General features: G+C 37.3%; 1 pseudogene; it reads left to right on the top strand.

Moving 5' to 3' along the window:
• The first annotated feature begins 2,487 nt into the window (after positions 1–2,487).
• Positions 2,488–3,387, top strand: LOC114625929 (annotated as a pseudogene).
• The last annotated feature ends 23,918 nt before the right edge of the window (positions 3,388–27,305 follow it).

Here is a 27,305-nt window from a genome sequence, read left to right on the forward strand (position 1 = left end):
TGTGCCTTTTTCCAGTGTTCTCTGAAAGGAAAAATAAAATGGCCCTTTTCAGCCACCATCCATTTATATGCCAAGTTTCCAAAATATAGAGATTTTGGCCCAACAGAAATGTTTCCAACAGTTATATATGAAAATAAGGAGAGAGGAATCAGTGCCACAGCACCACAGGAGAGGGTATTCAGCCAAAGATTACATATGTTATTTTGACATTAGACCATTGCATAGATTCATCAGAACCCTTCACAGAAACTTTTGAACCAAAGGAAACTATATGTTTCTGCCAAAAGCCCACTGACTTATTAACAGACTATAATAAAGATTTGAGGCTCTAATTTTGGAAAGGCTGCTGTAAGTTCCCTTGAGAAGGAACACTACATGACAGATTTCTCCACTCCAAAACCTCTGCAATTTCTACCTGTGGTTTAGGCAGATTCTGGATTATTAGGTCATCTGTAGAGTGTCAGTCTATAAGAGGCTTCTCTACTGTGCATCACTTAACTTACTCTAACTGAAACCATTACTACCCTCTAAAGCAGACAAATGAGAAAGGGGTGGGTTACTAGTGAGGTGCTGCCGTTTTACATATGGACCTCTGTTCAGGTATTTAATTTTCTCTCTGTGTTGTAGGGAATGTATAGGGGTAGTGTTGTGTATGTGCTTGTGTGTGCTCGTGTACACATGTGTATGCTCATGATTCAAATCTAGGAGTTTGCTGTTATTGTAAAAATCAATGTATCTTATGGCAATTATGACACATTATACTTTGTTCCTTTCCACCTTTCTTATGACCCATTTCCCCATTCTTCTTCCTCTTCCTTTCCATAAATATGTCCTTTTCCTATTTCATGTCATATTACCTTGTATATCTCATTCTTTTTTCTTGTTTGCCCTCTCCCTCCCTTTATATCTGCCTTATAGCTTGCTTTTGTTTTTACATCCTCTTTCTATATACAATATATATGTGTACAGACACATATATGTGTATATGTGTTATTGCATACACATATGATATCCTATCTATGAAAGAAAACATGCCAATAATTATCTATTTTGTTTATTACCCTTAACATAATGATCTCCAGTTCCACTTATTTTCTTACAAATATTGTAATTTCATTCTTATGGTTATATACAAATCCAATTCCTTTCTCCTTCCGTCATCTGATGGGCCTCTAGTCTGGTTTTATAACTTGTATATTCTGAGTTATGCCTCAATAATGTGGATATACAATTCTCTCTGTAATGTTGATCTAGAATCATCCATGTATATATAATCAGGAATGTGATTTAGTTTTTTGTATAAAGTGAGAATATATAGATTCTTCACAAAATTTTATAAGTATTATGAAAGAAATTAGGTACTACTAGGTAATTTTTATTATTGTTAGGTACTAATAGGTAATTGTTACTATTATTAATTTTGATAATAATAGGTAATTACTATTATTAGTAGTAATATTAGGTACTAATAGGTAACTGCTATTAATTATTATTATTTACTAATAGATAATTGATATTATTATTTTTGGTACTATTATTACTATTTTAGGTACTAATAGATAATTGCTACTATTGTTATTGTTAGGTACTAATGCGTAATTGTTGTTATGATTATTTTAGGTACTAGTATATAATTTTTATTACTACCAAGCAATTGTTATCATAACCCTTTTAAAGATGGAAAAACTGAGACTTGTGAAGAGTAAACACTTCACCAAAAGTCACCAATCCAAGTAAACAAGTGGCAGAAACACAAATCTACATCTCTTAGCATAATGGAAGATATGTATATAATGTGACGCAATAATATCTTTACTGCATATTAGAGACAGAAATACTCAGTTACATAGCACATGTGTTTAAAAAATGTGGCATTGTGCACTGTTCGCAATACATTGAAAAGATCTTTTAAGACATTTTCATTGTGAGACTACCAATACTATGATTATAAAGTGTGATTTTTTTAACAGAGTGGATACAATGCAGAAGTTAACACACCTAAAAAGAGCTACATGGACTTTCAGGATGCATTTCACAAGGATGTTCAGATAAATAAAAGCAAAGACAAACCGAAGAATGATGTGGATCATCTAAGACTATGTAAACACACTTTAAAAAATGCAAAATGACTACAGATATATTATGGTGGTTTAAAATTATGTTAGGAATGAGAAACATAAAATTGAGGATAATAGTTGTCTCTGGTTAAGGAGGGGAAGGCATGATGGAGAACTATTCTAAAGATTCAAATACATCTGCTCTGTTTTAGACTTCAAAAACACTAAACCATCACAGCAGAACATTACAATTATGATATTGGCTATACATATATTATTGTATTGTTTCAGGAAATTCTAGCATATATAAACTATATTACCATTGAAGCATCTTTCAAAGAAAACTTTAGAATAGCATTAGATTAAAAAAAAAAAGATGCAGTTTATAGACCGGAAGCTGCTGCCTTAGTCCTCTTTCCTGTCTTGCAAGATGGTGGGTGAAAAGGCGGAGAAGCCTGATACAAAGGAAAAGAAGCCTGCGGCCAAGAAGGCTGGCGGTAATGTTGCTGCCTCTGGTCCCCTGGCCGCTGGTGCAGCTAAAAAGGGTAAACCGAGGAGTAAAAAACTCAAGAAAGCCAAGCCAGCCGGAACCCTGTCCTGGTGAGAGGAATTGGCAGGTACTCCAGATCAGCTATGTATTCCAGAAAGGCCTTGTACAAAAGGAAATACTCAGCTGCCAAGACCAAGGTTGAAAAGAAGAAGAAAAAGGAGAAGGTCCTTGCTACTGTCACAAAAACAGTTGGTGGGGACAAGAACGGTGGCACCCGGGTGGTGAAGCTTCGAAAAATGCCTAGGTATTATCCTACAGAAGATGTGCCTCGGAAGCTGCTGAGCCACGGCAAAGCCACGGCAAAAAGCCCTTCAGTCAGCAAGTGAGGAGGCTGCGCTCCAGCATCACTCCTGGGACTGTCCTTATCATCCTCACTGGGCGCCACAGGGGCAAAGAGTGGTTTTCCTGAAGCAGCTGGGCAGTGGCTTGCTACTTGTGACTGGACCTCTGGCTATCAACAGAGTTCCTTTGTGCAGAACACACCAGAAGTTTGTTATCGCCACCTCTACAAAAGCTGATATCAGCGGGGTTAAAGTCCCCAAACACCTGACTGACGCTTACTTCAAGAAGAAGCAGCTGCGCAAGCCCAGGCATCAGGAGGGCAAGATCTTCGACACAGAGAAGGAGAAATATGAGATTACAGAGCAGCGAAAGGCTGATCAGAAAGCTGTGGACTCGCAGATTTTGCCAAAGATTAAAGCTGTTCCTCAGCTCCAGGGCTACCTGCGATCTCAGTTCTCCCTAACAAACGGGATGTATCCTCACAAACTGGTGTTCTAAATTGCTTACAACCTCATTAAACAGATTCATATGTTAAAAAAAAAAAGATGCTGTCTCAATCAAGGCCACTCTAAACAAACAATTCTTTTCAGTTTTTAAAAAATGTTGGTTTATTAGTTGAGCTTTCTCTCAAGTTAATAAGCATACAGCAAAATTTTCACTGCAATTCCCAAAGCCAGCTTCCTTATGCCCCCCAAAATTATGTCTCCAGCAAATGCTGAATTCATATTACAAAGATTAATTGAGTTTAGAAGCACTTTAAAATGAGTGGTTTTAAAAACATGATCTGGATGGCTGTTTTATACCAGTTTTTTCAGCTAAGCTTTACTTCATACTTCATACCGAACCTGCTCCATGAGAACATATTTAAATGTATTCATTCTATCTTTTGAAATCACTTCCAGGATGGAAGTGTCCAGCTCCTTAGGAGAATGGATGGTTTTCAGTCCACTACTGAAACTTAGTATGTGAGTCTTGGACAGTTTGTGCCAGCTAGGAAAGGAGTACTCAGAGACAAGTGGGGTCACCTCAGGGGGACACAGTACACAATTTGAAATAGTTCTCAGTCGCCTGAGGTGAGAGCTTTAGGAGTCAAAACCAATAATGATTTCAATGTATTGAAATACCAATTTTATCACCAAGTACCAAAAGGGAAACAGGATTAGAATGAAAATCTTTCACTAGTGTACATTGGTCAAGACATTGCTTGAACATAAGTATTCTGCTCTGAAATGGGTAAATAATAGTAAATATTTAAGTCAACAAACCAGTTAAACCAGCAAACAGTTTCCTTCCTGATTCAATTATTTCCTTGCCTACTCTGGCTATAGATTGGAAATCACTGATGTAGACAAAGCCTATGGATATCACTTCATACTTTCTGTGTAAGTTCGGGCAGTGGGACTAATGCTGGAGAGAAATGCTGAGGATGGTCCTAACTCCTCCTCTTTTACCAGAGCTGTGCTCTGAGCCTTTAGTAGCTGTTCCTGTGTGAAAACCAAGTTATTGAATCCTTCCTAGTCCAACTGTAAAAAGGGGGCTGTCTTAAGAGGCCCTGAACATTCTCTTGACTATCTTTCAGATATATGTGTGTAGGCTTTAGGTAAGTTTTGTGCAATTTTTTAAACACTTGACCACATGACAGTTTTTATTCCATTGCCATCTAGATCCATTGAACAAAATACACTGTATTATGTTTCCCTCTTCTACATTATGCACTGAGAATTAAGAATGGAATTTCTTCCATGTGGAACATGACCAGCACAACAGAGTATGGGCTTATTGCTAATACTTGTTAACATATCCCATACAATCATTAGACTGAAGAATACGGTCATAAAAAGGAAGAACTGTGCATAACTTTCTAAGTACAGCAAATCTGGTGCCACTCAGTGATCATTATACAGTTTTAAAAATCACTCGTATAAAGGACTGAGGAACCCATCATTGGGATGTGTTACACATATTGCAAGAAGATGGAAACCTGATGTTTGGAGTGGGATTTTGTTTTTCTTCATGCTAGACAATTAGTGCCAGAGATTTAACGCTGTGTAAGAGATGCTGGGAATGTGTCCATTGTTGTACTTCCTGAAAATAATTTGGCAAACTCTCAAATGAGTACTCTATTGCCTTCTTAAAAAGCTAATGTATTTTATTATTATTATTTTGCACATGCATGAACAAAAAACAAGAACAAAACTTGATAGTGCTAATTGTAGGGTTATCCTATATTCCCATCTGGGGACTCTTGAGGCTTGAAGTCAGTTTTGGAAGGTGCCTCATTCTTTACAATCCTTTTCAAAACAATAAAAGGAATAAATGATGACTTTTGATCTTGTATCTTATGTTACACCCAAGAAAGCCCAACTCCTTTAGATCTTTGAAAAACGTAGTTGTGAATAAATGCCTTCTATAAAGGCTAGCTATTAAGTTTATTATTCTCATTACAGCATAAATAAAGGTTACTGGAAATGGACCACTTAAAAATGAATTCTGAATCATAATAGGTTATGTTCACATTATCTTTTACATAAGCTTTTTCAAAGCTTTGCAATATTTAAATTATTATTTACTTCTGTATAAGCCCTAAGCGGTTTTCTAAAATGACCACCCTGCCTTTGTGGTTTGACATGAGAAAGAATGGACCTAGGCAGCACACAGTCATGTCAGAGAATGAAGAGAATGGAGATTCTTTAAAGGACTGAAGAATTAAAGGCTGTGGTGTCACACAGCAAGTATAAAAATAAGTGTTCTACATAAACCACAGTTCTTAAGACTGAGTGTGTAGGATGAAACAGGTATTATAGAAGATGGGGGAATGTTAAGTGAGGGCAGACTTAGTCTGGGATCTCATGAAGTTTATGACTTGATAGAGCAGGTAGACTGCAAGTGAATGAATTATATGGAGAACTTATAAATTACTATTGTTAGACCTAATCCAAATTATCTTTACATTTCTGATGAAAGGAAAAACTAAGGTCTTTACCTGAATCTAAGGAACAGAGAGAGGGAGACAAACAGTCTTCTCTTTGCACAAGAAGAGTCCCCTAACAAAGCGCAGAGGTAAACATGGAACTGAAGAAGCACAGAAAGAGTTTTCCTTATCAAACAGAAAAAATATTGATGGATAATGAGCCCAGTTATGAAGATTTTTAGAAGTGCATGCAGCTTGCATCTTCAGGACACAGTGTAAATCTATAAGAAATATGTAAAGCATGATGGCAAGACAGGTGAGATCTGAGCACCCATACTTGCTTGACTGTGGTGGACTCTGTAGTATGTTGTTTTTATTTGACTGTTTTCTAATGAGAGAGAAAAACAAATCATGGGGTTGGATGGGTGAGGAGGTGGGGAGGATCTGAGAGGAGATCAGAGAAAAGAAGCCATAATCAGAACATATTGTATAAACATCTATTTTAATAAAAACAGATAACAATAGAGTTTGGCAATATATGGCTGTGGGTGTGATAACATGATGGGGGTAACCAACTGTTCTCTGATTGTACTTAAGACCTGTTTCTCAGGAGGAAACTTGTGTTCTGACCTTAAGTTGTACATCCTTCTATCTATCTATCTATCTATCTATCTATCTATCTATCTATCTCCTAACTATCCATATACATATATTCATATATGTATACATCCACCCACGTATATTTGTATTATTTTTATAACATTTAATTATTGGATAATTTCACGTGTGAATATAATTCATTCTGCTTGATGTCACTGGATCATTGCCTCCCCCTCTTCCCCTCTATAAACTTCCCCTCTTCCTTACAAGGTCCTGTCTTATATTTATATCTTTTTATTTGTTATCTACTGATCACGGTAATATCATGTCATTTGCTGGATTATGGGTTTATACTCAGTTAAAGACAATGCCTCTTCTTTTTTTGGAGTACCCCAGCTTATTGTTCAGCAGAGAAACATGGTTTAATGTGAATACCTGATGATGCATACAGTTTTACAGTATCATTTTGGATATCACAGAAAGGAAGAAGATGGTAAGTTTTTATGAGTTGTCAATTCCTTGTTAAACAAACTTGTGCAAGTATCTCTAGGCAACTGGGTCTTGGAATACACATTGGTAAAATCAAGGAATGTGGCTAAATAATTCTGAAGATACTCCAAATCTTTAAATCTGTGACCTGGATTACCTTGACATTCTTACATTGTGCCTGTGTCTTGGCAAATTTGATTTTATTTAAGTGATAGCAATAACTCCTCCACAAGCTCTCAAGCTAATTTGCTTTTGAGGATCATGTCTTAAAGGTATGATTGCCAAAACATAGTTACAAATTGGAAAGGAGGCAACAAGTTATCATTCATGTAGACCATGCCATTGTCTCTATAGAAATTCAAACCATTTGTTTAAGACACAAGAAATAAAAGGAGCACTCAAAATTTCTGAGAGAAAGCTATGTACAAATAAATCTTGAAATCATTAAGATTTTTTTCTCTATACCAGCAATAATCAGACAGCAAACACACGAAAGCGATTTTTAATAGCAAAATACATCTGTAGGGGGTGTAATGACTCCCCCCAACCCAGTTATGTCTACTTAGAACCTGAGGGGATTTTTTTTTTAAAGAAATAGAAATTATTTAAAAGTAGATTGGAGAAGATCCTTTGGCTAGGTTCTAAGTTCAGAGATCTATCGTTATTAGAGTTAGAAAATATCATGTGAGAGGGTTTCACTGGTCTCTTATTTCATGGAGAAACCAGCAGCTACTGTGCAGGGTCCCACTGAGAGCCTTATAAGACAGGATCTGAGGTTTCTTATCAGGAATCAAGTGAGCGAGCCATCCTGTAGGGGCTCTTTCAAGCATACATAGTGAACCTTCTATGGTCAAACTCTGTCTAATGATTCTTGTGATCTCAAGCCAGGATGCCAAGCTGAGATCTGTCTACATTCCTGACCTATAGATGCTTCAAAGATAAACACTCCCAAGGTTACTTAGTTTGGAAGTATTTTCAATGCTTTAATACACAATTCCACACACTTCTTTGCATTCTCCATTTTTCTCCTTCTTCACTTTCTTATCCTTTGCTCCTTTTCTTCTTCCTTCCAATTTTCTTTTCTTTTCCCACCCTGCTTTCTCTAAATGTCTTATTTTAGCCACTTCTGGTCTTCCTAATTTTCTTCTCTCTTTCCTATCTCTCCCTTTCTCCTCCATGTTATAAAGTTGCGGTGACTGACTACTTCACACTGGGTACCACAGAGCTTTGGAGCATCACCAAATATAGTCCAATTCTCAAAGAATGACTTAGTTCTTACTAAACAGAACTTACTGGACAGAAGAAAAACATCAAGCAGTGGTGTTTTTAGAAGATGTATGAAAATGAAGGAAGTAGAGAGTAAAGAAGAAAGCTCTCATTCTTTTTGGAAGAGACAGGGAAGCTTCATCCGGAGTTAAAGGGGCAATGGATTTAATGAAGTCTTGTTCGTGTGTTTCAACCTTGTGCAAAAATCATGAGATTGAGGGAGAGAAGTTCCAGCTCAGGGGATAAACAGTAATTTTTTGCTATCAAACGAATTATTAACACAAAGGCAAAAAATTAATTTACCACTTAGATCACTTCTGAAAATAATATTCTGTGTCTTATCATTTTACTTTTCAAAGCACATGGATGATAGTGTATAAAGAAGCATACTGTTTTTTTTTTTTTTTTTTTTTTTTTCACTTTTGAAGTTTTATTTTTTTTTTATATTAATTTCTTTTTTTTTTGAACATGAAATGCTTTTTTATAGCATGTTTTACAAGGGGAGGGGGTAAGAGGGTCCAGGTGGTGGAAAAGTACAAAATCTTCTTGGCCTGTGCCTTGAAACATGTCATGGTCTATATGGTACACTGCCTTGAATTATGATCTACCTGCAGTTCTTCAGAAGATATGGTACACTGCTTGAGTTATGGTCTCCCTGCTATTCTTAAGAAGAATACTCTGCTTTGAGTCTGCTTTGAGTCTATATGCAGAGTACTCTGCTTAGAGTCTATATGCAGTTGCTAAGCAGGATCTTGCAGTTGCCAAGCTTCAGAGGACATTGTGCAGGTGGGGAAAGGTAGGGGGTAAGGGTAAGGGCGAGGGTCCTGGCTTCTGGCATCTCCCCCTTCTCTGTTTAGTTAGAGAAGGCGTCTTATGTTCAATCCCAACTATGTGAGTTTTGAATTGGATGTCTAATTATGGGGGGTCTTAGACAAGTTCACAACCCCAAAACACTGATGTGAGACAAGTCACATCGATGATCGAAGGCTTTAGGCTGTCGACGATGGGCAACGTCAAGGGACTCTGATGTGGGTGAAAGGAGGGTGAGAGCCCTGTCTTAGGCCATGTAGGCTGCACCCACTCCCAGCACCACGCACTCCTTTTCGGCTGCATTGGGTGGGCCCCTGGGAAGTGGACCTACAATAATCCCGTCATTGGGCTAACTCACAGCCATCCTAGTCTCTTGTAAATGTTCAAGTTACCAACCATTTGTCAGTTTGGGGTGTAATATTGTCATAAAGGAAGGCTCCCCAATGTTAGCGGCCATATCAAGGGTGGCCTTGGTTTAGGAAAAAGCCAATTTTTGTTGTGGTGATCAAGAGGCCAAGCTCTCTAGCGAGAGAAATGAGGGCAAAGCCAGGCATACCAGGAACCCTTCTGGAGGGCATGGAAGTCTAGGGGTAGACCGTAGGGGGAGGCAGGGGAGCTGACAGCTGTGTCAGTCTCCTGCGGAGTCACTTCTGGATTCTCTGCAATTTTCAGCTGATGGTAATGAACTACAACTGCCTTCTTGATGGTAGCATCAACCTGGTTCCGTGGACGACAGGTCACGGGCGATGATCTCTGTCTTGCTCAATCTTGATGTCGTGCGCACATCCTCTCAATGAGGGTCCGTCCGGATGGGTCCGTGCCTCGAGCCCCACGTCTGGGTGCCACTTGACCCGACCGGCGGGTCCTGGTTATTCGTGGGGGCGAGGAGGACTGCAACCTGCTATTCTTCAGAAGATATGGTACACTGCTTGAGTTATGGTCTCCCTGCTATTCTTCAGATGATATGGTACACTGCTTTGAGTCTATCTGCAGTTGCCAAGCAGGATCTTGCAGTTGCCCAGCTTCAGGGGATCTTGTGCAGGTGGGAAAAGGTAGGGGGTGAGGGTAAGGGCGAGGCTCCTGGCTTCTGGTCCATGTGGGTTAGAACTTCTAATAGCAGGCATCACGGGTGATTCAATTTTACCTGGGATGCTGCGTGAGTTCAAGCTCCTGGGAGTCCCTGTTTTTCTTGGTTTTCTGCGGTTGGGTACGGAGCTGCTGCCTAAGAAGCATACTGTTAATGGTACTCAGAAAAGTCTCTGGGCCTTGGTTTCTTCATCTGTTAAATGCAGTATGGCTCTTGCCTGGTAAAGTAAAGGTATAATGTAGGAAATCACCTTCTAGTACGTCTGACACATATTAAGTACACTGAGTTTCTCTTGCTCCAGACCACAATTATTTCTGAGACTTTAGATGTCAGATTTTCTGTATTCCCTTTCAGGCACCCTGTGCTAAAAGAATCCGTATGCTTTGAAAGGTAAGATGATAAAACAGAGGCTATTATTTTCTCCTGATATGTGTTGAAATGAGTGTTTTCTGCTTAATGGTTACTAGTTGGATAATTAGTCAGAAAGGCTCTTTAATTTGACTCTCGGGAGAAGATGGCCAGAGGATGGAAGGAAAATAAATGGCCCTTTTGTGAAATCCTAGATCCACAAGTTATATGGGACTCAGCAGAGTGACCCTGGATCCTACAATAGTTTAGTGAGTCCAGGATGCTTATACTGAAAGCATTTCCTCAGGATAGTAATTCCCTGAGGGAAGTTAGTCCCAGGTCAGCAAATCCCTTTATTGGAATTCACTGAAGTTGGATTGGAATTCCATTATGACTATCTAGCCCTTTGAATTTTTGATGCAAATATTAGCATCTATTAGGTTTTCAATATGAGAAACCTAACTATGCAGAAGAGTGTGTGTATGTGTCTCATCCTTAACTCGGATGCCATTCCCAACTCCTCTTTTCAAATGTTTGCACCTTCATTTTTCAGATCTGTCTTCCTCATTTCCCTCCAGCTCAATATTTTTTGTTTGTTGGCTAGCAGTCACTCAGTCCCATTGAAAAGTAATCTAAAAATGTTAAACACATTCTAATTTCTTGTGATAAACTTTTGTGCTTACTTATTTCTTGTGATGAGATGCGCCTATAGGAATTCTCACCTGAGAATCATATACAACATTTGGGGAGATCTTGGAATGACATTTTTTTATCCCACTGGTTGCCAGACTAGATTCAGCTGGCTGGATAGTTGGCAAAAATGTGAATGGGAAATGAGGTCATAGTCCCTCAGTACTGTGACAATGAATTCAAATCAAGGGCTCATAGGCACTTAGGAAGAGAGGCAATATTAAAGATAGCTGTGCATATTTTTTTCATTATAGAAATAAGAATATGCAGACAGAGGAAACTAGACAGCCTTGTCCAAAGTCTTATCTATAAGGTAAGAAAAGGATACAATTTTATTTTGCAGTGTATATTTTAATACTCAATTTTATTTGATAGAAATAACTTGTTTTTCAAGAGCCAATGGGCTGTCCCAAGGACCCACATGCTAAAAGAAAAGGACTAGCTCCTGCAAGTTGTCCTTTGACCTGCACACATGTGTGCTATTGCTTACACACACACACACACACACACACACACACACACACACAAATAAGTGTTTTTAAAATGATAGATTTTTTTCAGTTAGATAAATGTGAGTTTTGAATCCAAGTTTCAACTCCTTTCTGCTAACCTTGTTGATGTGACCTTGTCGACAGGCTGTTGCATAGATTATAGATAATTTATGTAAAATACCTCACACATTATAGACCCCCAATAGAAATGAGTTCAACCATTGTCCAAAGAAAAAATGTTGATGGAAGAACCTTGTGAGCTATGCAATATAAAGCTGATAGGAGAGGAATGGTAATCCATTTTGTTAATTGATTAACAGAATTATGGCTGAAAGCCTTGTAAATGCTTATAGGGGCTTTCTTGTGCTCTCTCTCCTCTCTTCTCTCTCTCTCTCTCTCTCTCTCTCTCTCTCTCTCTCTCTCTCTCTCTCTCTGTCTCTCTCTCTCATGTGTGTGTACGTGTGTGTGCATTTTACTCTCAAAGTTGAAAAGAGGTTTTTGCTTGATCATCTTTTTCCCTTTCACTTTTTATTTTATGTGTATGGGTATTTTGTCCATGTTTCTACAGACATCATGTACACCCATTGTCTGTGGAGGTCAGAAGAGCACATTACAACCCCTGGAACTAAATTTACAGGTTGTTGTGGGAATTGAACCTGTGTCCTCTAAAACAGTAACTAGTGTTCTTAGTTGTTGAACCATCTCTTCATCCTATACAGTCTTGTATTTGTATTTACCTTTGTTTGTTTGTTTAGGTTGATGAATGGGCTGGCTGAGTTAGTTGAGCTAGTAAAGACAATTGCTTCTAAACTCGGTGACCTGTGTTTAATTCCCAGAATTCACATGGTAGAAAGACAGAACATCACCCTTGTAGCTCTGAACTCTCTCTCTCTTCCTCTCTCACCCTCTCTCTGTCTCCCCCCCACCCAACTCTCTCTCTCTCACACACACATGCACAGGCACACACACATTAAGTCACCAAGTAAATATATATATATATATATATATATATATATATATATATATATATATATATATATCAATTAAAATCAGATTGGCCTGTATTTAGAAGCAGGAACCTGAAGCTTTGATAAACACCCATGCCTTCTGTTTCTTGAAAGAGGAAATCAGACATAGCCATAAGGCTTGGAGTCACTTTTCAAGCTCCCAAACACTGTGCAGTTCTCTTCCTAAATAGCCTATTATTCATCGATCAGAGAGAATGAGGGGAGTCTACGTTCCTGTTTCTCTGTAATCTTCCTTATGAATCAGACTTAACCTTTATATACGGCCTCCCTGTTCACAAAGCAATCTAATGCTTACTGGCCTAAGTTTTGGTTCTTACTATTATCCCATGCAGTATGGAAGGGGAAGATGATTACGTCCCTCATTTCACAAACAAGAAAATTGTACCCCTAGGCATCAGCATCCTCAGAGCAGTCTGCTGACCCTCCGTGCACTCAACAGTGTTGTGTATTACTCTGACATGAGTGAACCTAAATGTTTAATGAGGTATCTGTGATAGAAACCCTACCTCCCTTTAGTTCTCATCTGCCCAACCAGTACCTCAACTTCTACAAAACAACCATGATGAGCTTCACAAATCACTACAGCCTGGCTAGTGTGTGGATTAAAAGGATTGGTATATATTAAAATGCATGTGAACACAGCTGGCAGGAAGTTACATTACACTAAACACTGCCTTTTTATTATTTTGTGTATAGTCTCTCCCAGAGCATCTTTTTGACTGTTCTTTTCCTGTCTGTCTTTTTATACACTCTTACACAAATTTCTATGCATCATTATTTCTCCATTTACCCCAAATAGTCCTCATTCTGTACTGTGTACTTGTATGGTTTTTACAATGTTCATCATTGGAATGTTCATGTATGCTGACTATTCTTTGAATCACTGTTTCTGGATCCTAGTAAAGTATCTATGTTGCTTATATGTCTCCTTCAGCTTCTTAAACCTGTGATTTATCCCATGACTCCCAGGAATGCTGAACAGAACCTCTGCTTTGAATTAGAAATCTTTCCTTCAATAACTCAGTTGCAGAAGTACATAAGAGTAGAAATTCTATCTTGTCCTCATTCAGTGCCATATACCTCATTTAACACAGGCTGTGACCCTACTGAATACTCACACAGACATTCTGACTTTAATGTCCTAAACTTCCAGTCTATCAGAGAAACCCTCAAGATAACGGAAGCTCCTCCCTTAACATTTTTTGTTCTCAGGCAGGTAGCAGGCATGAGCCAGATATCTTTGTGTCTCTGGGTAAAAGAATGCAAATGCCTCGATTTTCCTCCCAGCTGAGAGGCAGAAAGTTCACAAGGTCTTTGCTGCCTTTACTGGGGAAAAATGTATGCTGGAGACTCCTCCTCACAGAACCCTATGTCTTACCCTTCTCTCTTTACTGTCTAGGAGACTTCACCTCTCCTAAAGGAGATTAATTAGCCATGAAGCCAGCTTCTACCTGAGCTCCCTGATTTTGAATTAGTCATGGCATTTGGAGACAATGCAACTGATTCAGAACATATGTGGATTTTTCAGGAATCCTCTGTAGGAATCATCAATAATAATAATTAAGAAGCCTTCTGGTTGCAGGCTGACATAAATATGATTACGTGAATGAGTTCAGCATTAAACACGAATGTGCTTCCTGTTGGGGATCCCAACACAATCTGTAAGCTATCCATCTCATTATTTCTTGTAAAAGATGTCAGGAATAATAAAATGCTTCAAACAGATTTGCAAAACATTTGGACTTCAGGACATACAAAGAGTAAATGCGTATTTACATATTTTCCTGTGCCTGAAATCAATCAAGAAGAACCAGAAATGGCTAAAGGATTAAAAACATTGAAGTTAACATTAACCTGTAGTCCAAACACTGGGCACCTCCAGTTCAACGCTGGAGAATGTTTCCAAATAGAATGTCATTTGAACCAAACAGGAAAAAAGGAAAAGTGTATATGCTAAACCAGTCAAAAAGAAAAGCCCAAACCACTGCCAAAATCACCAATATTTAGTATGTCCCTAGAAAGTAATGGTAGAAGTAAACGCTATAATAACATTGATGAGGAGAAACAATGTTAAAGACTGGAAAGACACAAAGCTATCACTATTAAAATGTAAATGATGACAACCTTTAGCAAAGAGAAATGCAATTATTTTAAAACGTAAGAACAGATGCCTTCGTAAAAAGTTGGTGATTTAAAAGTAATTTAGACAAAGGATGTTCTTTTAAACTTCCAATGATTAAAAAGCTTTTTGTATTAAGATATGTGCTTAATAATCTATGTTTTCAATATGAACATAGAAGCATATCAATTAAATTTTTTACTGAATGGGTTGGGGAAATGAGAATGGATAGGAAATTGCAGCTCAAAGAGAATGGAAATAAACTAAGCCTACTGAATATTTGGGTGTGCTCCAGGATCATAAAAAACTTTATTCCGATCTGCGTGTAGAAAGACAGCTGCTCAATTACATGCAACCAGGAGTCAATAAGTAGCTTATTTCTGTGTGGGAAAATAATATATGGTCAGGAAAGCATTTCAAATTGATGGACAAAATCACCTTTTAATAAAGAATATTCAGCCATCTAATGAGCCACCTGGTTTAAAGATTATGTTGTACATGTTGTCAGTGTCTCATTACTGTAACAAATATTTGAGAGAAGCAATTTATAAAAGAAGTTATTTCTTCTCTTTTTATCAGAGGTTTAATTCCATGGCTGCTGGAACTGTGTTGTTTCCTATTGTTTCTGTGTTTGTGCTGAATCAGAAGGATGGGTGGAGTCAAGGCTTACCTCATGTCACTCGCTGAGGAGCTCATCCCATGTCGGCCCGAAACTCATTTAGTAGACTGTATAACACAACTAGAATGGAAATATGATTTACCAATGAAAAGGAATAGGCTATATTTTGATGTTAAATTGAAATAAAATAAGTTTCAAGATTTGTTTTAAGAAGAAGTTAATGGGAGCAAGAAAGATTTGAAAAAAACCCAAATTTTCAAGGATATCCACAAAATGGGTACAAATAACTGTTTGATATTGTAAATGACAAGGAGATAAAATTATAGAATATTAAGAATGAAAAATTTAAATTATTATAATTAATATAACATGTGGGATATAATAAAATATATTTATGAATTAAGAAACGTCACTCAAAATATCCCCAATAATAAATAGAAAATTTAAATAGGTTAAGCTGAAGAATAAAAAAAAATCATTAAAGACATACATAGAATAAAAGAACAAATTAATTTCATTGATTAATGTTAGCTTATTTTTATTTTTTCTTGAATTTCATACAGATTTATTCTTTAAGTTTTATCCAATTAGTGAAAATTTTAGCATAGACTTTTTAAACTCTTTTGTTGGTGAAAGTACAAATGGGATACACTGTAACAATCTAGAAGCTACAGGTAGTTACACTTCATTCATTGTAATGAAACATAGTAATAAAATAATTAAGAAAACCTGAAGCTGTGATGACAGTATATATATACATATATACATATACATATATATATATGTGTGTGTGTGTGTATTATGTATATATGAAATATGTAATATGTATATTATGTATGATATATCTGTATATCTCTATATTTCTATATCTCTATCTTTATCTTTATGTTTATCTCTATGTCTATCTCTATATCTGTATCTATCTATATCAGAGAGTCTATTTTCAGTACTTAATCATCTTTAGATTGAAAAGCAAAGCATGTTAAAAGAGAACACTTCTGAGGGAAGGTGGATCTGGGCATAAGCGGAGAAAATATTTTTCTTTGCTATCACCTTATATGCCCACTTCTGCCAATCCCACTCTGCTAGAATGATCATGGCCACAGGGTTGCTTACTGCAGAAGGCAAACTTGATTTTCGTACTTCTTTCTTGATATTTCTTCCTACAGTCCTCTGTTTGTAGTTTGTTTTCATTGTCAAAGCCAAAATTAATGAAGTCTAATGTATAACTTGCCTCCTTTCACTTATAAAGAACTTCTCAGTTTCACTGTGGCTACCTTGATACTCAAGGACGAACTCTCAGTTCAAGAACTGGATCCTTTCGTTCCCTTTCACACAACCCGTTTCTCCACACTTGATCTTCATCACTGTTGCTTTCTTCTCCCTGTCTCCCATCTAGTTCTCTTCCTCCATTCACCTATGATGATGATTTTGTTTCCCCTTCTGAGTGAGATTCACACATCCTCCCTTGGGTCCTCTTTACTACTTTCTTTTCGTCTGCAAATTTTAGTATGGTTATCTTGTACTTTTTCTTTTGAAATTGTTTTTATTGGATATTTTATTTACATTTCAGATGTTATCCCCTTTCTCTACCATCACCACCAAAACCCCCATCCTATCCCCCCTCCTCCTGCTTCTATGAGAGTGTGTACCCACCACCCACTCCCACCTCTCTGCCCTCAAATTTATGGCTAATGTTTGCTAACATTGCCATGTGAGTGATGTATTAGGTAACACGTGACATACAGCAGATATTAAAAAAAATTAGAAAAATCCATATAGTTGTTATGCGCTTTGCTTACCATGACATGTCTTACATTACATGTCTTCTCACTCTCTTTCCTCTAGCTTTGGATTACCTTGACCTTTGTCTTGTGAAGGCACCAGGCTCTGTGCCTTCCAAGAAAATCTTTGTACCTTGTTGTTCAGGTTTGCATCACAGTCTTTTGCCTTTTCAAGCCATGATTGCATTCCACCATCCTGCCACAGATATTTCCAATATCCATTTTCCTAATCAATTGATATTTGCTATCTAGTTCTCCTAAATCAGTTAGAAATGGTTTGTTGAAACTTTTCAATATGCAAGCAAACTTATTGCCCATATGCTATTTTACATACAATATTTGCCATCAGATGTTTCACATACCAAGGCAAGAAGAAAATAGTCAATGCTTTTAGTGCACAATGTATGTTGTAAAGTGAGTTAGCAAAAATATATCCTTTAGCATTCATAAGTATTATCATGTTGTTTTTCAGTTGCAATACAATTACCCTGTTTACTTGTAAGGAGATTGGGGTTCTTAAAAGTGGATCCAGCTACCTATTGGAACACAGTCAGTTGGCCTCTGTTTATGAATTGGAAATATATCTCTTGATTCTAGTGTATTTGATGGAGTCATTATTTGGAACTAGAGTCGAATTAAAAGACTATAATTTAGCAATAGTTATACTATATATGATTTATAGACTCATTTTGTCTCTGGTAGTAATCTGTGTGCATGCATATTATTAATATTGTTATAGAAATAACCACAATAAGTACATTGTGGATGTTCTGAGATTTAGTTTTTAGAAGAGTTTGTTCTTGAATCTTTAACGGCTAGGGAAGTCTCGTTATAACTCTGCAAATATGATCAAGTTCCCTTCACCATAGTTGGACACCATAGACACTTTCAAGCTCCATGAGTCAACTTTTGGTTTACTGTACATGACATTCAAAGAAATCTAGCTATTTGGTTATGAAATATTGAAATGTAAGTAGTACAGCATTCATTTTGAATTATTAGGAAATCACAACTAGATCTATACATAGTCATTAACTTTTATAAAGATACAATGGTAATTTGATGGAAAATATTATATAATTTTTTCATTAATTTTGAGAAATTCATATATCCACACAGAGAATTTTAAACATATTAATCTACTAATCTTCCCTTTAACTCTTTCTGAAGCCATCTTTCCCTTTCTCTCTCAACTTAATATTCTCCTTTTGTAAAAAACAAACTCACTAAGTCCATTTCCGCTGCTCATCTATGTAAGGGTATGGCTCTAGCCAAGAAAGCATGGCCAACAACTCCCATCTAAATACTATCTCTATAACAATAGGTTAGTGTATCTCTGAGAAATAATCAAAGAAGTATTTCTGTACCACTGAAGGTAGCCGACATGGAAACTTACAGCTAATCAAAGTGAACTGAATGTCTATGGAGTACTCAGTCATAATTGGGGCATCAGTATCAAACCCCTCTTCATAAGGTTCAGGGAACAGCAGAAAGTGGGCATGGTCAGGGAGGATGGGGAAAAATGTCTTCTGTACATGAGAAAACTGATGCCCTCAGAAACTCACAGCTGCCACACTTCCATACACAAGATGAAGCCATGCAAAATTCTATTATGGCTAAAGAAGGGCTCATGAGTTCCATACACACACTTAGTTGAAGATCTATTGCTAGCTAATGGGTGCCCCTAAAGGAAAATGGGATAGTTTTAACTGGAAGATTTATATCTATGTATAAAATCTCTATCCTTAACTCATTTCTCATAAAATTTAATTTGAAAAGAATATATATGAATATAAATCCTAAAACTAATTTTCAGGCAAAAGTAAAAAAAATACATGAAAGAAAAATATAAATTTGACTTAATAAAAAATAATTTCTGAATTTTATACATCCATTGAAGTGGTAAAACAAATAACAAGATAACTCAGAAATATTAAGGGTCTTGTGATACAGAGCTCCAGAAACTTTTATACAATACTTGTCTAAGTCAAAATAGTAAAATCAATATAGGAAACGATTTGGAAGGCTTCTATAAAATAAAGTTTTATAAACACATACTATGTAATACCTAGCAAACCCACTACTATGTACATGCTCATGTTAAATGAAAAAGTCTATCCATAATTGTCAAAATCATCAAATCATCAAAATCATCAAATTTGAATACAACACATAATAGCCAACAGCTAGGGAGTAATGCTGAAATGTGACATATATAGTATATCTAAATAATGAAATACTACCCATGAAAATTTATATCATACATACACATATATATATATCATAGATAATTCTCAAAATATTGTACCCAAATGACTTTCATAATTTATAATTCTATGTATATGGCAAAGACAAAATGTTAGGGAGGAAACCTACGTTAGTGGTTGCCAGAGAGTTGAGAATGTCAGCAAGAAGGCACAAGAAAAAGTTTGAGAGAAATGGAACTCTTCTATATCTCGATGACAGTGATGTTTGTGTGTCTGTGTATATTTAGTTGTATTTTATGGAACTATACTGTTTGCTGCCACATACTTCATATTCTAGAGATCAGGAACCTGCAACAAGAATAATTATTCAATGTATGGTCTCCAAAGTGACACTCCACCTCTCCAAACCACAATATATAAATAAACAAATAAAATTTAAGGACAATAAAAAACAATGAAAAGTTTTTCAGCATGTAAATTGAACTTCCATAAAATAATGACAAGGGGTAGTATATTTTCCTATTCAAAGCTTCTTATAAAAGAGAGCATCTTGGTCAGTATTCTGTTATGGTCTGTGTCTGTTGCAAAGAGAAGTTTTCTTGATGAGGAGTAAGGACTGCACTTACCTGTGACTCTAAGGACAATATTTAGAGTGTAGTTAGGGATAAGGCTGGTTTAATGAAGTAGTGGTTATAAGTTCTCCTTCAAGATTCATTACTTCATTTGCTCTAGGTTGTTGAGTGAGTCTTAGGTCTAATTAGAAAGATGTTGGTTACCGATAATGTGTGCATACAACAACTGCATCTTTACTTACGTTGAGCTGTGGAAGGTTACTGTGGTGGTTGACAGGTAGCATAGCTAGGTAGAGCTATTGATTGCTTCTTTCCATAACCAGTAAGAATGTAGAGTTGCAGAGCTTGGTCCGAACTGGTAGATATTTCTACAATACAGTAGCTCTACTTAGATTCAGAGATTGTTATGGAAGAGAGGACAGAAAGAGAGTTTCCTGTGAAATTGTATCTCCTATATTTGTCAGAAACTACTCCAATAAAGTCTCACAAACATGACTGCCTAAATATGATCTGAACAAAGATGACACCAACAGACATGCTAATATATATGGCAAAAATCTCAGGAGGTTCTTGCCTAGACCAAGGAATGCTGAGAGCAAGGGAAATAGTCTTCTTCATACTACATGGTTATCCAGAACCACATATTCAGCACTGAAAATGTATGCATGCAAGTAACATTACACAGACAGAGCAGGATGTATTTATGTAGTTAGTAACACACAACAACAACAACAATTTTAAAAAGAGACCATGAATTTTATAGAGAAAAGGGAAGTACTATATGGGAGGATTTGGTTGGAAGGGAAGGAGATGTCATATAATTATATTATAAAAATCTTTAATAAAAAAATCTAAAGGCCGAAAACAAAAGCAAAAGAAAAAAGAAAACTCCCAAACCTATATATTTTTTCTTCTTTCCTTTCTCTCTTCCTCCTTTTCTCCCTTTTTCCTTCTCTCCATTTCTTTCTTTCCTCCCTCCTTCCCTTTTTTCTTTTTCTTCTTCCCTCTTTTTGGAGAGCAAAAGCTCCATGTATACACACAAAACTAGAATCTTTCATGCATATAACCTAACAACCAGAGAAAGTCAAAATGTCAGGAAATTGTACGAAACAAACCATCCTCGTGAACACTCTAATGAGTAGCTAGCAGAAAATGTATCAATTACAATTCAAGTAAATCAGAGTGCACGCTTACATGTTTCAGGGGACATGTTTTCTGCTTTTAAATTTATCTTCAGATTCCTGTGCTTCATGCGTACTGAAGTGAAATGGAAAAGATGAAAGAGAAGAATTCAGATAAACTCCAGGACACTGCTTATTTTAAATAATCTTTTGAAACGTGAGATGCTCTTTATTTTGATTTCACCATTAAGATCAGGGACACAACCCATTAGAAATTGTGTGACATTTAACTTGTCTTTCAGTTCCTTATTTTGGATTGAATATTGCTAGGCTGTCCAGCATCATCTGGGGTAAGTTTTTTTCCAGATATCACTGGAGACATTTTCTGAGGACAAACTATGTGTCTTCTCAGAGTCCTTTGTTTCACCCCTCCACCCTTTGTTTTCTAGCTCATCTCTGTCTCTCCTTTGTACTATCATGCCCCCTGTGACCTTCTATCCGTCCTATAACTTGCTTTGGTTTTTGCTCCTGACACTTGTAAACCTCATGTTTGCAGTGAGTGCTGAGACCACAGAGGTAAAATGCAGAAGGAGCATGTACCCTTAGAATCAACCAGGCATCTGAAAACAAATCAGGATGCTCCTGAGTGCAAGGAATCCTTTGCTTCATAACCTGTCCTCAGGCATGGATAATTATTTGGATTCTCTTTTTCTCTTAGACAAATCACATATGCCTTACAAGGCACCCAGACTTTTGCTTAAATGCAAAGTTGTGATGCATGAAGACAACATATTCTAATCTATCCATCAGTAGCAACACATAACTTTGGAAAGGACCCATTAACTGGGACATATCATTACCCATACAACCTTGGAAAATCCACTTAAAATCTCAAGGAACCATTTATTTATTATTATTATCATTATTATCGTCATCAATTATTATTATTACAAAATAAGCATGGTGGTACCTAAAGTAAGGAATTGTTAAATATAACATTTAATGCTCTGAGAATAATGACTAAGTGATTGACCAGTCACTGAACTATTCATAACTAGAAAATAATATTTTCTATTTAGGGATAGAATGAGTTCAATGTTTCTGTTTATAATGAATGTTTTTAATATTCAACCCAGAAACTGGATTTTGCCACTTACTAGCCAAGTGTGTGTGGGTATTTCAATAATCTTTTTTTGAATTCGTTATCTCCTCTACAAAAAAAGAGAATAATTAAAATAGCTCAGAAAGCTGCATTTTTATTGTTCATTTCTAAAATTTATTTATTTATTTGCTGGGTGATATCATCTTGTGAAGGGACTAGGAGAGTTGTAGTTCTAGTAGATCTTGGTAGATTGTACGGGCACATTGTCAGGTCCACTCAGCAATGTGAATTATTTACCCAATATTTCTTTTCTGCATGGGGCCTATAAGGGATGATGCTATGTGATCCTCTACAGGAAGCTAGGCTAGGGTAGTGTCTAATTCCTATTCTCTGAGTAAGAGATGTATTGGCATCATGCCCAGACCTCGGATGTCAGTAGAAAATCACGTTGGTTCATCTATCTCTTTAATTATGAAACAGGGCCTGTCTATTTTCCTCTAAAGATCTTGGGACTACTACGGAGTCCCCTGAGGACACCTTAATCCCATAAAGATACTAAACTGAATCCTCTCTTAGATGCTCAAGTGAAACCTGAGGTTAGGATAAAGTACATTTAAAGTTTTACAGCTCTCTGTGTGGGATTGGACAAAGCTCTTAAACATTTTATGGACCCCTAGGTAGCTACTTAAAGCAACTGTGGCTCCCAGAGAGCCAAGCACAGCAGTGAGTTGTGAAAACACAGCTTGATAAAATAATTTCGCACATAGTTTGCGATGGCCTTATGTCTTTTCCTGTGACGTTCTTTGTGTTTTCACTTGACTTTTCATTCAAGTGCACCTGGAATCCCCAGTTAGAGTGTAGTGTACCAAAGCCAGATTATGATTCCAATCTTATCTTGCTCATAGACAAGATGATAGGTAGAGTTTAACAAAGAAATACTTAGTCAATGTCATGTAAATTAATTTCTGCTGCCATTTGTTAATTAAGTGGACTTGATTATTATTAGATTTTCTGTTGTTAATACACGAGATAATTGACATTCAGAAAAGTTAACTTACTTCTTAGAAATGCAGGTGCCTTTGAGGGTCTCTATGCAGAAAAAGCAGATTAAAATGATATGGGCTCTACAAGTTCCCTCTCCTCACTGTAGGGCATTTCACCTAAGGTCCCTCTCTTTGAGTCCTAAGAGTCTCTCACCTCCCAGGTCTCTGGTACATTCTGGAGGGTTCCTCCAACCTCCTACTTCATGAAGTTGCCTGTTTCCATTCTTTCTGCTGGTCCTCAGTTCTTTTCCCCTACCCAATAACAGATCAAATTCCCCTCGCTCTCCCTCAACCCCCACCATTCCCTTTCCCTCCGAGGTCCCTCCCTCCCTCCCTCCCTCCCCACTTGTAGTTGCTTTCTTCACCCGCCCAAGTGGGACTGAGGCATCCTCACTTGGGCCCCTTCGGTTTGTTGATCTTTCTGAGTTCTGTGGACTGTATCTTGGGTATTATATACTTTTTTTTTTTGGCTAATATCCACTTATTGAGTACATACCATGCATGTCTTTTTTGGGTCTGAGTTACCTCACTCTGAAAGATATTTTCTAGTTCCATCCATTTACCTGCAGAACTCAGGATATCCTCATTCTTTTTTATTTTTATTTTTACTTTATTTTTATTGGATGTTTTATTTACATTTTATATGTTGTCCCCTTACCCCATCACCCACCCACCCAGGAACCACCTATCCCCTCACCCCTCCTCCTGCTTCTCTGTGGATATACACCTATCTACCCCCCCACTCCCACCTCCCCACCCTCAAAATTCCCACCCCCTGGGGCATCCAGCCTTCATGAAGCCAAGGATCTCTTCTCCCACCTATGCCCAGCAGGGCCTTTCACCCTTACATATGCAGCTGAAGCCATGGATCCCTCCCTAAGTGCTCCCTGGCTGGTGGTTTAGACCCTGGGAGCTGTGGTTGGTTGGTATTGTTGCTCTCCTCATGGGGGCACAAACCCTTTCAGCTACAATGGTCTTCACTCTAACTCCTCCATTGGTAACACCATGATCAGTTCAATGGCTAGTTTTGAGCATCTGCCTCTGAATATGTCAGACTCTTGCAGACCACTGAGGAGACATCTATATCAGGCTCTTATCAGCATGCACTTCCTGACTTCCACATCAGCATCTACCTTTGGTGACAGCACATGGGATGGATATTCAGGTGGAATGGTCTTCAGACGGCCCCTCCTTCAGTTTCTGTCCCTCACTTTGTCTCCATATTTGCTCCCTTGAGTATTTTGTTGCTCCTTCTAAGAAGAACCGAATCAACCCCACTTGGTCTTCCTTCTTCATGAATTTCATGTGACCTGTGAGTTGAATCTTGGGCATTTCAATGTTCTGGGCTAATATCCAATAATCAGTGAGTGAATACCATATGTGTTCTTTTGTGATTGGGTTACCTCACTCAGGATGATAATTTCTAGTTCCATCCATTTACCTAGGAAATTCTCGAATTCATTGTTTTTAATGGCTGAGTAATACTCCATTGTGTAAATGTACCACATTTTCTGAATCCATTCTTCAGTTGAAGGACATCTGGGTTCTTTCCAGCTTCTGGCTATTATAAATAAGGCTGCTATGAACATAGTGGAGCATATGTCTTTGTTATATGTTCGAGCATCTTCTGGGTATATGCCTAGGAGTAGTATAGCTAGATCCTCAGGTAATGCTATGTCCAATTTTCTGAGGAACTGCCAGACTGATTTCCAAAGTGGTTGCACCATCTTGCAGTCCCACCAACAATGGAGGAGTGTTCTTCTTTCTCCACACCCTGGCCAGCATCTACTATCATCTAAGTTTTTAATCTTAGCCATTCTGACTGGTGTCAGATGGAATCTCAGGGTTGTTTTGATTTGCATTTCCCTGATGACTAAAGATGCTGAACATTTCTTTAGGTGCTTCATGGCCATTGGAGTTTCCTCAGATGAGAATTCTTTGTTAAGTTCTATACCCCATTTTTAAAAATAGGGTTATTTGTTTGTCTGGAGTCTAATTTCTTGAGTTCTTTGTATATATTGGATATTAGCCCTCTATCAGGTGTAGGATTGGTAAAGATCTTTTCCCAATTTGTTGGTTGCCATTTTGTCCTATTGACAGTGTCCTTTGCCTTACAGAAACTTTGCAATTTTTATGAAGTCCCATTTGTCAATTCTTGATCTTAGAGCATAAGCCATTGGTGTTCTATTCAGGAACTTTTCCACTGTGCCCAAGTATTCGAGGGTCTTCCCCACCTTCTCTTCTTTTAGTTTCAGTGTATCTGGTTTTATGTGGAGGTCCTTTATCCACTTGGACTTGAGCTTTGTACAAGGAGATAAGAATGGATTGATTTGCATTCTTCTACATGTTGTCCTCCAGAACCATTTGTTGAAAATGCTGTCCTTTTTCCACTGGACAGTTTTAGCTGCTTTGTCAAAGATCAAGTGACCATAGGTGTATGGATTCATTTCTGGGTCTTCAATTCTATTCCATTGATCTTCCTGCCTGTCTCTGTACCAATACCAGGTAGTTTTTATCACTATTGCTCTGTAGTACAACTTGAGGTCAGGGATGGTGATTCCTCCAGAAGTTCTTTTATTGTTGAGAATAGTTTTCACTATCCTGGGTTTTTTGTTATTCCAAATGAATTTGAGAATTTCCTTTTCTAACTCAGTGAAGAATTGAGTTGGGATTTTAATGGGAATTGCATTGAACCTGTAGATTGATTTTGGCAAGATGGCCACTTTTATTATATTAATCCTGCCAATCCATGAGCATGGGAGATCTTTCCACCTTCTGAGATCTTCTTCGATTTCTTTCTTCAAGGACTTGAAGTTCTTGTCATACAGGTCTTTCACTTGCTTGGTTAGATTCACACCAAGGTATTTTATATTATTTGCAACTATTGTGAAGGGTGTCATTTCCCTAATTTCTTTTTCAGTCTGTTTATCTTTCATGTAGAGGAAGGCTACTGATTTGTTTGAGTTGATTTTATAACCAGCCACTTTGCTGAAGTTGTTTATCAGGTTTAGGAGTTCTCTGGTGGAAGTTTTGGGGTCACTTAAGTATACTATCATATCATCTGCAAATAGTGACATTTTGACTTCTTCCTTTCCTATTTGTATCCCTTTGACTTCTTTTTGTTGTCTAATTGCTCTGGTTAGGACCTCCAGTACTATATTGAATAGGTAGGGGGAGAGTGGGCAGACTTGTCTAGTCCCTGATCTTAGTGGGATTGCTTCAAGTTTCTCTCCATTTAGTTTTATGTTGGCTACTTGTTTGATGTAAATTGCTTTTACTATGTTTAGGTAGGGGCCTTGAATTCCTGATCTTTCCAAGACTTTTATCATGAAGGGATGTTGAATTTTGTCAAATGCTTTCTCAGCATCTAGTGAGATGATCATGTATTTTTTTCTTTGAGTTTGTTTATATAGTGGATTGCATTGATGGATTTCTGAATATTGAACCATCCCTGCATTCCTGGGATAAAACCTACTTGATCATGATGGATGATTGTTTTGATGTGGTTTTGGATTCGGTTTGCTAGAATTTTATTGAGTATTTTTGCATCAATGTTCATAAGGGAGATTGGTCTGTAGTTCTCTTTCTTTGTCGGGTCTTTGTGGGGTTTGGGTATGAGTTTAATTGTAGCATCATAGCATGAATTGGGTAGTGTTCCTTCTGTTTCTATTTTGTGGAATAGTTTGAAGAGAATTGGTATCAGGTCTTCCTTGAAGGTCTGATATATTCTGCACTAAAACCATCTGGTCCTGGGCTTTTTTTGGTGGAGAGACTTTTAATGACTATTTAATGGCTATTTCCTTAGGGGTTATGGGACTGTTTAGATGGTTTATCTGCTCCTGATTTAACTTTGGTACCTGGTATCTGTCTAGGAAGTTGTCCATTTCATCCAGGTTTTCCAGTTTTGTTGAGTACAGGCCTTTGTAGTAGGATCTGGTGATTTTTTTGAATTTCTTCAGTTTCTGTTGTTATATCTCCCATTTCAGTTGTGATTTTATTAATTTGGATACTGTCTCTGTGCCCTCTGGTTAATCTGGCTAACGATTTATCTATCTTGTTGATTTTCTCAAAGAAACAGCTCTTGGTTTTATTGATATTTTGTATTGTTCTTTCTGTTTCTATTTGGTTG

Source organism: Grammomys surdaster, unplaced genomic scaffold (assembly GCF_004785775.1).
Source record: "Grammomys surdaster isolate TR1022 unplaced genomic scaffold, NIH_TR_1.0 224, whole genome shotgun sequence".
NCBI lineage: Eukaryota > Metazoa > Chordata > Mammalia > Rodentia > Muridae > Grammomys > Grammomys surdaster.